Here is a 13,703-nt window from a genome sequence, read left to right on the forward strand (position 1 = left end):
GCCACTGTCTGCTTTTGAACCAGATTCACGCAGGTGACCTGCTGGTGGTAGTTTGTCAGAGACTTGTCAAACTAGTCTGGTTGAAGCTCTTAACGATGATCGGGAAGGCATCAGGGCACGCGGTCTCTTGACTGTCAATATTTGCATTGCACATTTTCTCTTATGGTCTAAGATTATTAGTTCAAAGTACTGATATTTGCTTCCATGTAGTTACGTGCAACTTTTATTTTGTTTAAGATATACACATAAAGTGAAATTTACGTGCATTAAAATAAAATTGCATCTGCTATCTCTTTATAGGCTTATATGCACGCGGACAAAATATCTTCTTCACAAAGTAACATCCATCCTCGGGGCGGCTGTATTCGTTTTGTAACAGCGCGACAATGACTGAGACTTCTTGTGTGGTCCAGGATACAGGCTGCAATCTTTTAAAAAGCAATTACAGCCCTATCACCCTTCCTGGTAAACTGCCGTAACCAGGAGCACAGGAACAACGCGAGACCGCAGTTTCAGATCTGCCAACGTTTCGCCGGATGGTGTCTGTTTAAAACAATTCAAAACCATCAATTATCAATTCAGTGGTTGCAAATAGAATACTTGGAGGAAATTCGTGAATGAAGCATTGTATACAATTGTAGCATACCAGTGGTTTCTAATGGGTTAAATTAAGAAGCCAGACGAAACCACTATTAGGAAAAGAGCGTGTTTCCGACACAATGAAATTCTCGCCCCGGACCATTTTTTTTCAGCAGTTCGTGTTCTCCTTTTGAGACTAGTGATCAATTTTAGGTCAACCCTGCGGGTACCATGAATGCCAGTTCCAGTAGGCGTTACTTTAGCACCGGAGGGCTCCCCCCCCCCCCGGAAGAATGTAAGAGTCCGGGATCGAGACTTCCAGCCTCATTGAACTGGAGAAATGGTAAGTTTCCACAACCACCTGCAACGTTAAGCATAGTGGATCCCGCCACAGCTTCACAGAAAGCACCCCACTCTGGGAGCTAATCACGTTCAGGCATGCTGCTGCATAAAACATATCGGAAGTCAGTTTAGATCCTGTCCGTACCCACCAGCCTGCCCACTGGACCCAATACCCTGCAATATAACTTAGAGGAGGCTTGCTCCTTCCAACTATAAACGCGGTGAATCGGCTGCGGGTCAGACATTGACCATACGGTATCATGTCAGAATTCCACGCAGAACTTGTCCAACTTTAGCTAATCTGGTGAACCTTTGCCGACAGCCTAAGTCTTGGCAAAGGCAGCTCCGGTTGGGAGTTAAAATCTAACCGTCCAATCCCAGACACCTCAAGAAGAGAAGTGATTCGCCAACTGCAGGCTAAAAGGTTCGTGACTCCGTTAAATTTTAGGGGTTCGTTGGTAATTCTCATGATCAAACAAAGCATTGTTCATGGTGTTTGCACCACTACACTAACACATGTGTTAATGTGCAAAATCAAATTAATGTAACGACTCTAGAAAATAACCGGAAGACTGGGATACTATTTCTTCCAGAGCTGTGATAAGATCGTTTGTGCCTACTTGACGGTAAAGCCCATGCCAGAATACAGTTTAGCTGGTTCCGTCCCCTGCCCTGGCCTCGCAATTCTACATTTATCCCCTTTTGGTTATTTATTCAACATCCCTTTAAATGCTACAACTGAATCTATTGTGCCATTAGATTCAGCTACTAATTTATTTATTGTGCTATTCGCTGACAGAGCACTCCAGACCACAAACATTCACTGTTTAAAACAATTCTTCACGGTGGTGTTGGTTCTTTCACCAATCACCGACATTTTATGATCTTGACCTCTCGACCAATAGAAATAGTTTCCCTGTATCTACTTTACCTTTACCCTTTAAGATTTTAAATAGCTCTCTCAGAACTCCTCACAACCTCCTCTGTCCCAAATAACATAACCACCAGATTCTAGAGTCTATCTACATTAACACCCCCATTTAATTCATTTTGGTAAATACTTTCTGCACCTTCTCCAACCATTCACACCTTTCACACCTTCCAGAACTGAACTCAATCTCTAGCTAGCATTTCCTAAAAGTTCATCATAAGCTCCTTGCTCTGGTACTTCATGTTTATAACGCCCAGGATCATGTAGGCCATTCTCAATAACTTTCTCAGTACTGAACAACTTAGTTGTGAGGAAGTAGTGGCAAGTCATAAAATGAAACAGAAAATTAACAATAGATATTCAGAAGGTAAGATTGCATGTGAGTTCAATTCAAAAGTACAATGAACAAATGATCAATTAAAATTTAATAAGAACCTCAGATGCAGGATATAGGAATATGTAGTTACCAAATTACTGCTTATCATCAATCTTCAATCTTGAAGAGAATGGACAGTTACTTGTGATCAAGTTTCCAGAAACTGTGGGAAAAAAATTAAACAGAAGAAAAGTAATAGTAATATAAAACAAGCATTTTGGACAGGCAATTTATCAACTCCAAATAACCCTCTCACTTAGAAGTCTGAAAGTGGATATAATGAACTTAATAACATTTTAACTGTCCTGTTTGTTAGTTCATTAGGTTTAGAAGAAATCTTTAGCTATTGGAAGATGTCCAATATAAAGCTATTACTTCTTAAACATTTTGAAAAAAATTCTCAGGAAGTTCTGTCAAATTACCTTGGGAAAGATTAGTAACCTGTATGGAACTAAGATAAAACAGTGAAACTTGGTGGGGTGGTGGGATGAGAACTGTGATGCAGTCTTTTATGAAGGAAAGGAACTAGTAATTATGAAAACCTACCCCTTGGATGGGGCTGTAAAGAGGGAAATGGAGAAATTATAAAGTGTGAATCGAAGTAATAGATATCATAGTTTAATATTTATTCATATGATCTGTTTTGTACATCTATCCATTTAATCAAAATAATAATTTTCATGAATGGCTTCATTGATTTATAATATCAGCAAGATAAGGGAAAAGGAATTGGTAAATACATTGTTTTATAAACTTCAAGAACTTTATCCAAAATTTGCAAATTGTTAGTTGAAGGATTCCAATTCAAGGTGCTAAGTAAAATAAATAGAGAAGTTTTGTTGGAAACTTAAAACTGTTATTTTTTATTCCAATAAATATGTATAGAAATTAAGAAAAACATTCATTAGTGTGATACACAAATAGATATTTTATGGTGAGATCATGGACAGTAAAGATGAGAAAAAAAACTCGTTCTTAAAATTGCACTTCCTTGAATAAAATCTAAGAATTATACTGAAAGATTCTCAGAGAAAGTATGTATCTAAGCCTTGGTTGAAAGTAAAATTAAAAATTATTCCATTGTGAAAAAGAGACCCAATACTTGCTAATGGAAAAATAGAAATGTAATGATCAGGGGGCAAACTTATCTTGAAATAAAAAATAATGTTGCTGTCTTCAAGCCATGTATTGTTAGGTGCTAAGTGAGCAGTGAGATACAGTCCAACCATTCTTTCAAAGAATTATCCCTTTGAGGCAATCTTATACAACCTAACAAAATATAGTTAATTGCCATATGTTAAGAAGGATTGGAGATTCAATACATGAAGTTTACCTAGTTTGAAGAAAGCTGATAAACATAGAAAGGATTCTTCTGCAAAAGAAAGGATACAACATAAGTTGAGTGTGAAAAAAGTATCTGAGGTACTGGAAAAATTATGAAATCAAACATTAGCTCTAGCATACTTTGAGGCAAGATTAAATAATGTTGGTAGGTTAATATGAATTCCGTTTCAATTAATATGGTGGCAGAATCATAGCTTTGGTTGTGTCAAAGGCAATTCCAGGTGAGTTATCAAAATGTGTCTTTACCAGTAACAAAACTATAACTCTTAGTAAACCAATGGCTGATGGGATGGCTAAGCTGAAATCATGCTAGTAATTTCAAATAAGATAGAATTCTAATATAGTGAATAGCTTCAGAATCAGGTTTATTATCACAGGCACATGTCATGAAATTTGTTAACGTAGCAGCAGTTCGATTCAATACATAATATAGAAGGAAAATAAGTAAGTGAATCAATTACAGTATATGTATATTGAATATATTAAAAATTGTGCAAAAACAGGAATAATATGCATTAAAAAGTGAGGTAGTGTTCATGGGTTCAATGTCCATTTAGGAATCAGATGGCAGAAGGGAAGAAGTAGTTCCTGAATCGCTGAGTGTGTGCCTTCAGGCTTCTGTACCTCCTACCTGATGGTAACAGTGAGAAAAGGGTATGCCCTGAGTGCAGGATGTCCTTAATAATGGATGTTGCCTTTCTGAGACACAGTCCTTGAAGATACCCTGGGTACTTTGAAGATCAGTACCCAAGATGGAGCTGACTAAATCTACAACCCTCTGCAGCTTCTTGTGGTCCTGTGCCGTAGCCCCCCCCCCTCCATACCAGACAGTGATGCAGCCTGTCAGAATGCTCTCCATGGTACATCTATAGAAGTTTTTGAGTATTTTTGCGATTATCAACATATCTTTTTGTTCTTTAGAAAGCTGTTGTGAGGGCAAAAGAGCAAAAGTAAAAGAGTTCAAATCTCCTTGGGGTATGGTAAATAAACATTTTCAGGACAGGAGAAGGTAGCATTGGAGTAAAGGGAATTGAAAATATAAGAATTTAAATTTCAGAGATTTCGAAATTGATGGTAGGAGGAATCACATATATTATTTTAGTCAACAGTAAGGAAATGGCAGAAATAAAACTTAATGTTGGTATTAATACTGCAACAGAATAAAGGATAGAGGGGGATTACATAACACAATTATGGAAATTGGCATTTGAGGGGAAACAAAAGTCAAAAAGGCAGCTGCACTTTGTTGAGCCTCTTTCTGCTTGGAGCCATTTTTGTGGCATTGAGAACCAAATGCTGTCCTCTCTCTTTGAGGAAAACAGGAAGAATGCAAACAGCTGTGTAAACTCTTCATTGGTGGTCCAAGCTTCAAATCCACAGACAAAAGTCTTCATGAGAAATGGGACAGATTGACTGTGTGGGACCAACAGATGAAGTGCTCCAGGGCAAGTAGATTTTCTTACATATTCCTGTGTCTCTGAGGTAAATGGTGCAATGCCTGCCAGACCTCATAAACTAGATGGATTTGTTGTTGAACCTAAAAGGGCAGAATCAAGAAGAACTCCACCATATCTGGAACTCATTTGACTTAAGAAATCCTTGCCTGTGGCATGAGTGGAGAAATCAACAAAAAGACATTGTAAAATTGCTAAAATAATGTTGAATCAACAGAGTGCAAAGACGAGTGCTCTGATTTTATTATATTTGGTGGTGATAACGTTATTGTTAAGAAAAGGAATAATTATAAAATCAGTGGACAGAAAGAAGACAAATGGGAGGTGTTGTCATGTATGGTATTGCAAAATTCCAAAAGAGATTAGAGAAGGCTTGAGCTTCTGAAGAACTGATTCTCTGGTGTACCAGTGTTAATTCTGGAAGCAGTCGGGAAAGCAGCAGGGATGAATGGAAATTAGAGTAGCTGAAGAATTAGCACTGACACAGGCGTGAATGGACTACCATAATATTTTTGCTTGCTGCTCAGCTGCTTCTTTAGAAAGCATCAGACTAGAAGGATGCACTACTCTTTGTCAAGACAGCCTTGGCCACAGATTAGAAGAAGCAACTACTAAAGGGGATTGACAGTTGACTGCTCCTATCAATAACCTAGTGACTATTGGTTCAGTTATTGAATTTTCAGAAATTATATAAAAATTCAGTTCAGTATGTTTCAGATCGACAACACATAGGGCAGTATGCTTGGTTAGCTGGTCACTCAACAGAAACAGAGAGAGATCAGATGGGTGACATCCAGGAAGGGCAAGTAGGTAGGGTAGGAATATCCCGTGGTCATTCCCATTTCTAACAAGTGCACTGTGTTGGAGGGAATGGCCTCCCAGGTGAAAACAGCAGCAACTGCCCAGTTGGTGCCACAGAGAGTGTTGCTGTACAAAGAGGGGGAATCAAACTTGGAGAGCAATAGTGGTAGGAGATTCTGTTGTAAGGACATCGGAGAGGCATTTCTAAACCATAAAAGGGACTCCAGGTCTGTATGTCGGTGGTGTTAGATGTCTCAAAGTAGTTGCAGGACATTCTGAAGGGAGAGAATAAACAGTTAGCAATTGTGTGTATATGGGCAGCATGGTAATGTAGTAGTTAGCGCACTGCCAGCTTTAAGATCTGGGTTCGAATCCCACTGCTGTCCGAAAGGAGTTTGTACATTCTCCCTGTGGCTATGTGGGTTTTCTCTGGATGCTCGAGTTTCCTCCCACATGCCAAAGGTGTACGGTTAGTGTGGGTAAGTTGTGGGCATGTGGTACCAGAAGCATGCTGACCCTAGCACAGTCCTCCTCAATTTGATTTGATGCAAATACTGTATGGTTTGATATACATGTAACAAATAAAGCTAACCTTGAAATTAGTATCTTTAAAACAACAAAAGTAAAAGAGGACCTTGCAACAAGAGTCTAGGTGCCACTTAAAGAACAGACTCGCAAAGGTTGTAATCGCTGGATTGCTTTTGGTGTCACGAGCTAGTGGATTAGAACAATAGGTGAGAAGAATGCAAGATTGAAAATGTTTATGCAGATGATGGCTTTAATTTCCTGGATCATTGAGGCTGTTTCTGGGGAAGATGGGATCTGTGCAAGTGATACAGGTCTCAGCTTAACAAAAAATGGACTAACACCAAGCTATCAGTTACTGAAGAGGAGAGGAAGGGAGTGATCTTGAATGGGAGATGATGGGAGGGAATTCGTTCAAACCTACAGAATATTGAAATATTGAAAGGCCTAATGAAAAGGGGCCTACAGCCTTATAGAAAAGTTTGCTAGTGCTGTTGCAGAAGGATTAAATTGAACTGGCAAGGGGATGGGGCTCTAGGTCTGTTTGCAGAGGTACAATCATTGAGAGAAGAAATAGGAAGTCTGGCAGACAGAACGTGGAGAGATGCACATCAGGGGAATTAACTGCATCGGTTTTAACGCAAGAAGGCTGATGAATTCAAAGCTGTAATTTATTAGGGAAATACAATATTGTTGCCATATTTGATTGTAAGATGGGCAATGCTAAAAACTCAGTATCTTGGGATATAAAATATTTAGGCAAGGCAGATGAGAAAGTAAGACAGGAAGTGTCATAATGACTGCATTATTTCAGTATTGAGAGAGGATATCCTAGAAGACTTCAAAAATGAGACAATATTGGTAAAGTTTAGGAACAGAAATGATGTTGTTACTTCTCAGGGGGTGTATTACAGCCAACAAGAGGCAGATGAACAGATATGTCAACAGCTATTAGAGAAGATACAATAAAAAATAGTTCAGGTGGATATTGATTTTCTGATTATTGGCTGCATTTGCATTTGCCTTTGCTTGGAGAGGTGAGGTGGAATTTTTGAGATGTGATCAGGAGAGCTTTTAATGCAGTAGGAGGTAAACCAACAATTGAAAGAACACTATTGGACCTTTATTGGGAGAATGAATCTGGTTAAGTGGAGAGAGTGTCAAAAAGGGAGCATTATGGGAATAGTGACCATAACTCCGTATACAGTATGTCAAAGTGGTTGTGGAAAACGAAAACGAGAAATAAACAATTTCAGAGAACTCTAGATATTGAAGCTTATTGAGGGTTGACTAAAAATAAAAGACACTTAAATGAGCAAGTCCTATTAGGAGTAATAGAAGTGTAGAGAGGTGCTTGGAACAGAAATTATGAAAGCAAACAGGCAAAATATCACTGACAGGCAGGATTAAGATTAATCTAAAGGCATTCTATAAGTATATTGAGGACAAACAAATAACCAGGGAAAGAGTAGAATGTACTAGGGACAACAGTGGTAATCTGTGTATGGAGACAGAACGTATAGCAGTGGTCCTAAATGAGTACTTTTCGCTAAGGAATTGGATTTTGTAGTTGAAGAATTTAGCAGAAGGGAAGATGAAAGTCTAGTGCAAGTCTCAATAAAAGAGAAAAGATACTTGATGCCTTAGTGGGTTTAACTATGGATTAAGCATTAGGGTTGGATGGGATCTATTCCACATTGCTAGGGGAAAGAAGGGAGGGGACTATTGGGGTTTTAACTGAAAATGTTAAATCCTTGCTGATCACAGCTGAACTTTCTGTTGACTGAATAATGGTAAATGTGCCCCATCGTTTCAGACAGAACAGCAGGGAGGCAAGACCTGGAAAATGTGAATCTGATATAGGTGACAGGGAAGTTATTGGAGAAAATTCTGTGGGTCATGATTAACGATCATTTGGAATTATAGGATATCACCAGAGACAGCCAGTATGGCTTTATCAAAGGCAATTCCTGTCTGACCAATCTGATTGAAATTTTGGAGAGGTAACCAAGTGTATTAATAAGGACAGTGCAGTAGATATGGTTTCCTGGGCTTCAATAAGCTTTTCTCAATGTTCCACACAGGGAATTGGTCCATGGGTCCCATGGCATTTAGGACAAGTTGACAAACTAGATTCAAAATTAACTGTGTAGCTAAGAGACAGAGAATGATGATAGACAGTTGTTTTAGTGATTGGATGCCTGTGATGAGAGGTAATTCTCCAGGGTCAGTGTAGGGACCCTTACTGTTAGTAATATATGTGAATGATTGGATGTGAAGTTAGGAGGCACGATCAGTGAGTTTGCTGATGACAAAAAGATTGAGATTGAAATTTAAGTTTATTTATTATATGTATGCTGAAACATACAATGACATGCATCATTCGCATTAACAATGAACACACACAGAAGATGTGCTGGGGACATCCTTCAAGTGTTGCCACAAATTCCTACACCAACATAGCATGCCCAGTGTTCAGCAGGACTCCATAGAACACACCGAAACAGTACACAACAAGCAACAAAACAACAACAACAACCTGAGAACTGCCCTTCCCTTCCCACCCATCCACATATGCAGACTGTCCTCCAATTCCAGGACAGGCCTCCAGGATTTGGCCATAGAGCTTCAACTTCCAGACTTCTGATCAATCCTCCGGCTCCAGTCTTTGGTATTGATACTAGCCAATTATGAGGACTTGATAGCATATTGATTCACAGTGTTGTGTATGGCATAGAGGGTAGTCTTAGGCCATAAGGTGATATTGCTGTATTGGTGATATATGGCCGATTACAGTTCTACCAAGGTGAAGATCAGATGATGCATTTTGGGAGTGCAAATGAGACTAAGACATACACCATGAACTGTAGGATCTTACAGAGCTTTGATGAGCAGTGGGACCTCAGAGAACCAGTCCAGTGATGCTTGCAGATGGCAGTATCTGTGAATGATTTGGTTAGGAAGGCATCTGGAATACTGACTTTCATTAATTCTAACATTAAATATGAAAGCATTGAGGTTATGCTCCAACTTTATGAAGCTTAATTTATGCCTAAATTGGAGTACTGCATGCAATTCTGAGCAACACACTATACGTAAAATACAATAATAGTAGTGTTGGTGCAGAGGCGATTCAACAGGATGTTGCCAAAATTGAGCATTTCGGTTATGAGGAGATAATGGAAAAACTACATTCTTCCTGGAGTGGAGGAGGTTAAGAAGCAACATGATCAAGGTACAAGTATATCAAATGATGGGCATATAAATTGGGTGGACTGCTGTTAATTTTTCCTTAGCTTATAGATTGACATAGTTTAATGATTTGGCAAAGAGATCCAGAGGGGATTTAAGGGGATCCTTAAGCACCCAAAGAGTGGTGGAAGCAAGATCATCAACAGTATTTATGAAGTCTGTAGATAAGCACTTGAATGGCTTATGCATAGAAGAGTTGGCATAGAAAAGCAGCATCCATCTTCAAAAATCTTTGCCACCCAGGATCTGCTCTTTTCTCGCTGCTGCCATCAGGTAGAAGATACAGGTGCCTCAGGACTCACACCACCAAGTTCAAGAACAGTTGCTACCCTTCAACCATCAGGCCCTTGAACAAAAGGGGATAGCTACACTCATTCTATTTCTGGTGTTCCTACAACCAATGGTCTCACTTTAATGGCTCTTTATCTTGTTATTCCATGTTCTTTCATTCCATGTTTTTTCATACTTGTTATTTATTGCTATTTATTTATATTTGCATTTGCACAGCTTGTGGTTCATTGATCCCATTTACAGTTTCTGTTCTATAGATTTCCTAAGTATGTCCACAGGAAAAAGAATCTCAGGATTGAATGTGGTGACATGTATGTACTCTGATAATAAGTTTTACTTTGAACTTTGAGAATGGTCCAAATACTGGGAGATGGCAAGCTTGGACATGGTGAAAAAGAAATCCAATTTCCATGCTCTGTGGATCTATGACCCTACATGTGATGGATAATATGACAATGCAGAAATGGGTGATTATCAAACCAAGAAAGATAATAAGGCAAGTAGGTTGATTTAGTTAACAAAGAACCAATTTCTTGCGTATAGTGACTAATACATCTTCCTAAAAATGAATGTTCTAGATGGAGTAAAATCTGACTCATGGTACATGTTGTGTCACATTTACCTGACCTGGTAAAGTTATATTTTAACTAAATTTGGCAAATTACTTTACATCCCACCCCTCCTCTCAAAATATGTCCATGGACACACACACTTTTCAATGATTCAAGTTCTTCCATGGGTTAATTCAATCTTTGGCTCTTTATATTTCAGCCACAATGAGCATTAGCATAAGGAAATAGAATCTGGACTTCCTATTAAAGCATCCTATTAAAATAGGTAAGTGGGAGATAATTATAGAATTTATAATTTCAAAACGACTTTAGAAACAGAATTTGCACCATTGTATGAAATCAATGCAATTTCATCAGTCATCAGTATGCATCCTGTGTGTCCGGTTTTTTAAAGTGTCCTGCAATCAACATAAAAAGTAATCTCGCAAACAAGAGAAAATCAGCAGATGCTGGAAATCCAGGCAACACACACAGAATGCTGGAGGATCTCAGCAGGCCAGGCAGCACCTATGGAAATGAATAAACAGTCAACGTTTTGGGCTGTGACCCTTCATCAGGACAGGTCCAAACCTGACATGTCAACTGTTTACAATTTTTTATAGATGCTGCCTGGCCTGCTGATTTCCTCCAGTATTTTGAGAGTGTGTTATAAAGAGTCATCTGCCTCTAACTCACATCTAATGTTTTTGTTTAATGTAGTGGACTGGTTCAGAGCATCTGTGGATACTATGATCACAGAGGAAGAGGAAGGGATGATTGGACGAAGCATGAGTAAATGCTCAGTCTCCCACATCCAAAAGATATGTAGCTACTGTAAATTGCCCCAGGTGTGTAGGTAAGTGTGGGAAGATTGAGGAGAGAATAAGTTGGGTTTAGTATACGATTAATGTAAACAATTCTGTGTAAACCTGTGCTGAAGAGTCTGTTTGAATGCTGATTGACTTTCTGAATCTGTACTTTTACACTAAAGCACAGGAACAGGTCTTTTGGTCTAGGATACTTCCAAAAAAACTGTTGAATACAAATGCACTGGCAAAAGGTAGATTGGTGATGACAAGGTCAAATGGTTTTTTTAGGCTGTTGAACTGAATACCTGCCACTAATCCAGTAAGACACTTAAATCCTTCAGGATTTAGCCATCTTGGACTTTGATTGCACTACAGAGTTGCTCAAGTTGATGGACATATTGAGAGTAGCAAGGGCATAGAGTAATACTCTTACTACTTCTTCCAAATTGTGTTTGATGCCTTCTTCGTCTTTTTCCTTTATTCTTAGGCAGTCCTTTGGATCAATGATGTCATGCTACCCTCTGGTTCTGTGAGTTCTGAGGTGGGCTAATGAAGCCAAAAAGTGGGACCTGCAGACACTTTCCCAAATAGGGCAGAAATTGGTTGCTGTGGCAGGTAGGTGGGTAGTTTGTGAGGCAGTCCACACCTTTGCCACTTATCCTAAATACTGCTTCCCCACTTTGTCCAGTGATGGGCCAGAATTTCCCAAGAGCTGCAGAAGGTGCTGCATTTCTTCCTGAATATATTTTTTCTCTCTCTGCAGTTTGATGTGAAAGAGGATTAATCAGCTGTAGGTGATAATCACTATGAGTTTTCCTTGTCCTTTTACCATTGAGTTTTGTGGTAATGCAGCATTAGGAATGATATTGTTTATAATAACTATTTTCAAGTTCAAGTTTATTGTCATCTGACTGTACATACGTACAACCAAATGAAACAATACTTCTCCAGATCATGGTGCACTCACAAAACATATCACGCACAGCACATAAAATGATATATTACCACAAATAAGTTAATAAAATATAATTCAAAGTGCATGAAGTACACAGCACAGGTAAACAAGTAAGCTGCTTTCAACCTTAGTGGTGAGACCTTGGTGGTGGCAGGGTATTCATTAGTCTCACAGCCTGGAGGAAGAAGCTGTTACGCAGTCTGGCAGTCCTAGACCTGATGATCCCCTTCCACATGGTAACAGTCAAAGAGTACACAACACTCCTGGTAGATGTGACAAATAGGGAGACGGAGACCCTGGTTATCCTCTTGGCAGTTTTTATTACCCTCTGTAGAATCTGGCGGTGTGAAGCTTTGCAGCTTCTGTACCACTCCATAATGCAGTCAGGCAGGACTCTCCTGATGGTGCTCCTGTCGAAACTTGTTAGAATGGGCATGGGGAGCCTTGCACACATCAGTCTCCTCAGAAAGTACAGTCGCCTCTCTGCCTTCTTAACTAGTGAGTAGGTGTTGTGGGCCCAGGTTAGATTGTTTGCTATGTGCTCCTCTGTCTCCCCACAGCAGAGCCATTGATGTGCAATGGAGAGTGGTCAACTTGTGCCTTCCGAATTCCACAATCATCTCTTTTGTCTTGTCCACATTTACACCCAGCTGAAACTTAGTAGTTGAAAAGAATAGTTGACTATACACATGACCATTTTCAAATTAAAGTTTTTATGCATGAGCAGGAACACTAATACTGATGATCATAAATATTTGACTATAGTGTGCTCCCTAAAATTATTTACTTTGAGGATACATAATGTGAGACTTCAATAAAAACAGAATATGCTTGAAACATTCAGCAAATAATACAGCATCTATGGAGGGGGAAAAGTAGAATTAACATTTCAGGTGAAAAGCTATCCACTTTGCCAGTCCCGATGAAGGCTCTTGGCTCAAAACTTGACTGTTTACTTCTTCCCATTGATGGGCCTGACCTGCTGAGTCCCTCCAACAGTTTGTGTGTTACTTTGATTTCCAGTATCTGAAAATGTTCACTTGTTTACAGATGACCCTAATGCTGCCTGCATTGTTAATTTGGAGAATACACTTGAGAACTTCACCCAAGCTGGGGGGGTGGGGGGGGGGGGGTAAATTGTCCACACTCCTAGCACAGAAGATGCTTCAGCTGGGTATTAATTATTGAATGTCCCGCAGGAAGAAGCTTGTGCAAGGGAGAGGCGTCCAGAAACTCTCAGGAAAACGGAGGGACGTTTCCAGAAATAACATCCTTTCTATGAAAGTTTGCAAATGCCAAATCCAATTCGTTCATTCTTCCTGTTCCCTTTTATATTTTAAGCGTTCTTATAATAACAGTGAAATTTCCCTTTAAGTCATAACTGATACCGTGACGGCTGCTTTCAGATGCATTGTTGAAACGATAAAATGAGAAATAAATTTGGGTCCGTTCCCGTTATTTCTGGTGTGTGTGTATGTGTGTGTGGGGGTGGG

At 39.3% G+C, this 13,703-nt stretch overlaps 1 long non-coding RNA gene across 3 annotated transcripts in view; it reads left to right on the plus strand.

Annotated features, from left to right (window-relative positions):
* LOC132396735 (uncharacterized) overlaps positions 1–13,668 on the plus strand; it is a 57,981-nt gene extending 44,313 nt beyond the window's left edge. For all 3 annotated transcript variants that reach the window (XR_009513092.1, XR_009513093.1, XR_009513094.1), the window contains 4 exons: positions 10,667–10,732; positions 11,167–11,302; positions 11,743–11,870; positions 13,410–13,668. This is a non-coding gene — a long non-coding RNA (uncharacterized LOC132396735). The remainder of the gene's footprint in view (positions 1–10,666; positions 10,733–11,166; positions 11,303–11,742; positions 11,871–13,409) is intronic.
* Positions 13,669–13,703: the final 35 nt, after the last annotated feature.

This window comes from Hypanus sabinus, chromosome 7 (genome assembly GCF_030144855.1).
Source record: "Hypanus sabinus isolate sHypSab1 chromosome 7, sHypSab1.hap1, whole genome shotgun sequence".
Classification (NCBI taxonomy): domain Eukaryota; kingdom Metazoa; phylum Chordata; class Chondrichthyes; order Myliobatiformes; family Dasyatidae; genus Hypanus; species Hypanus sabinus.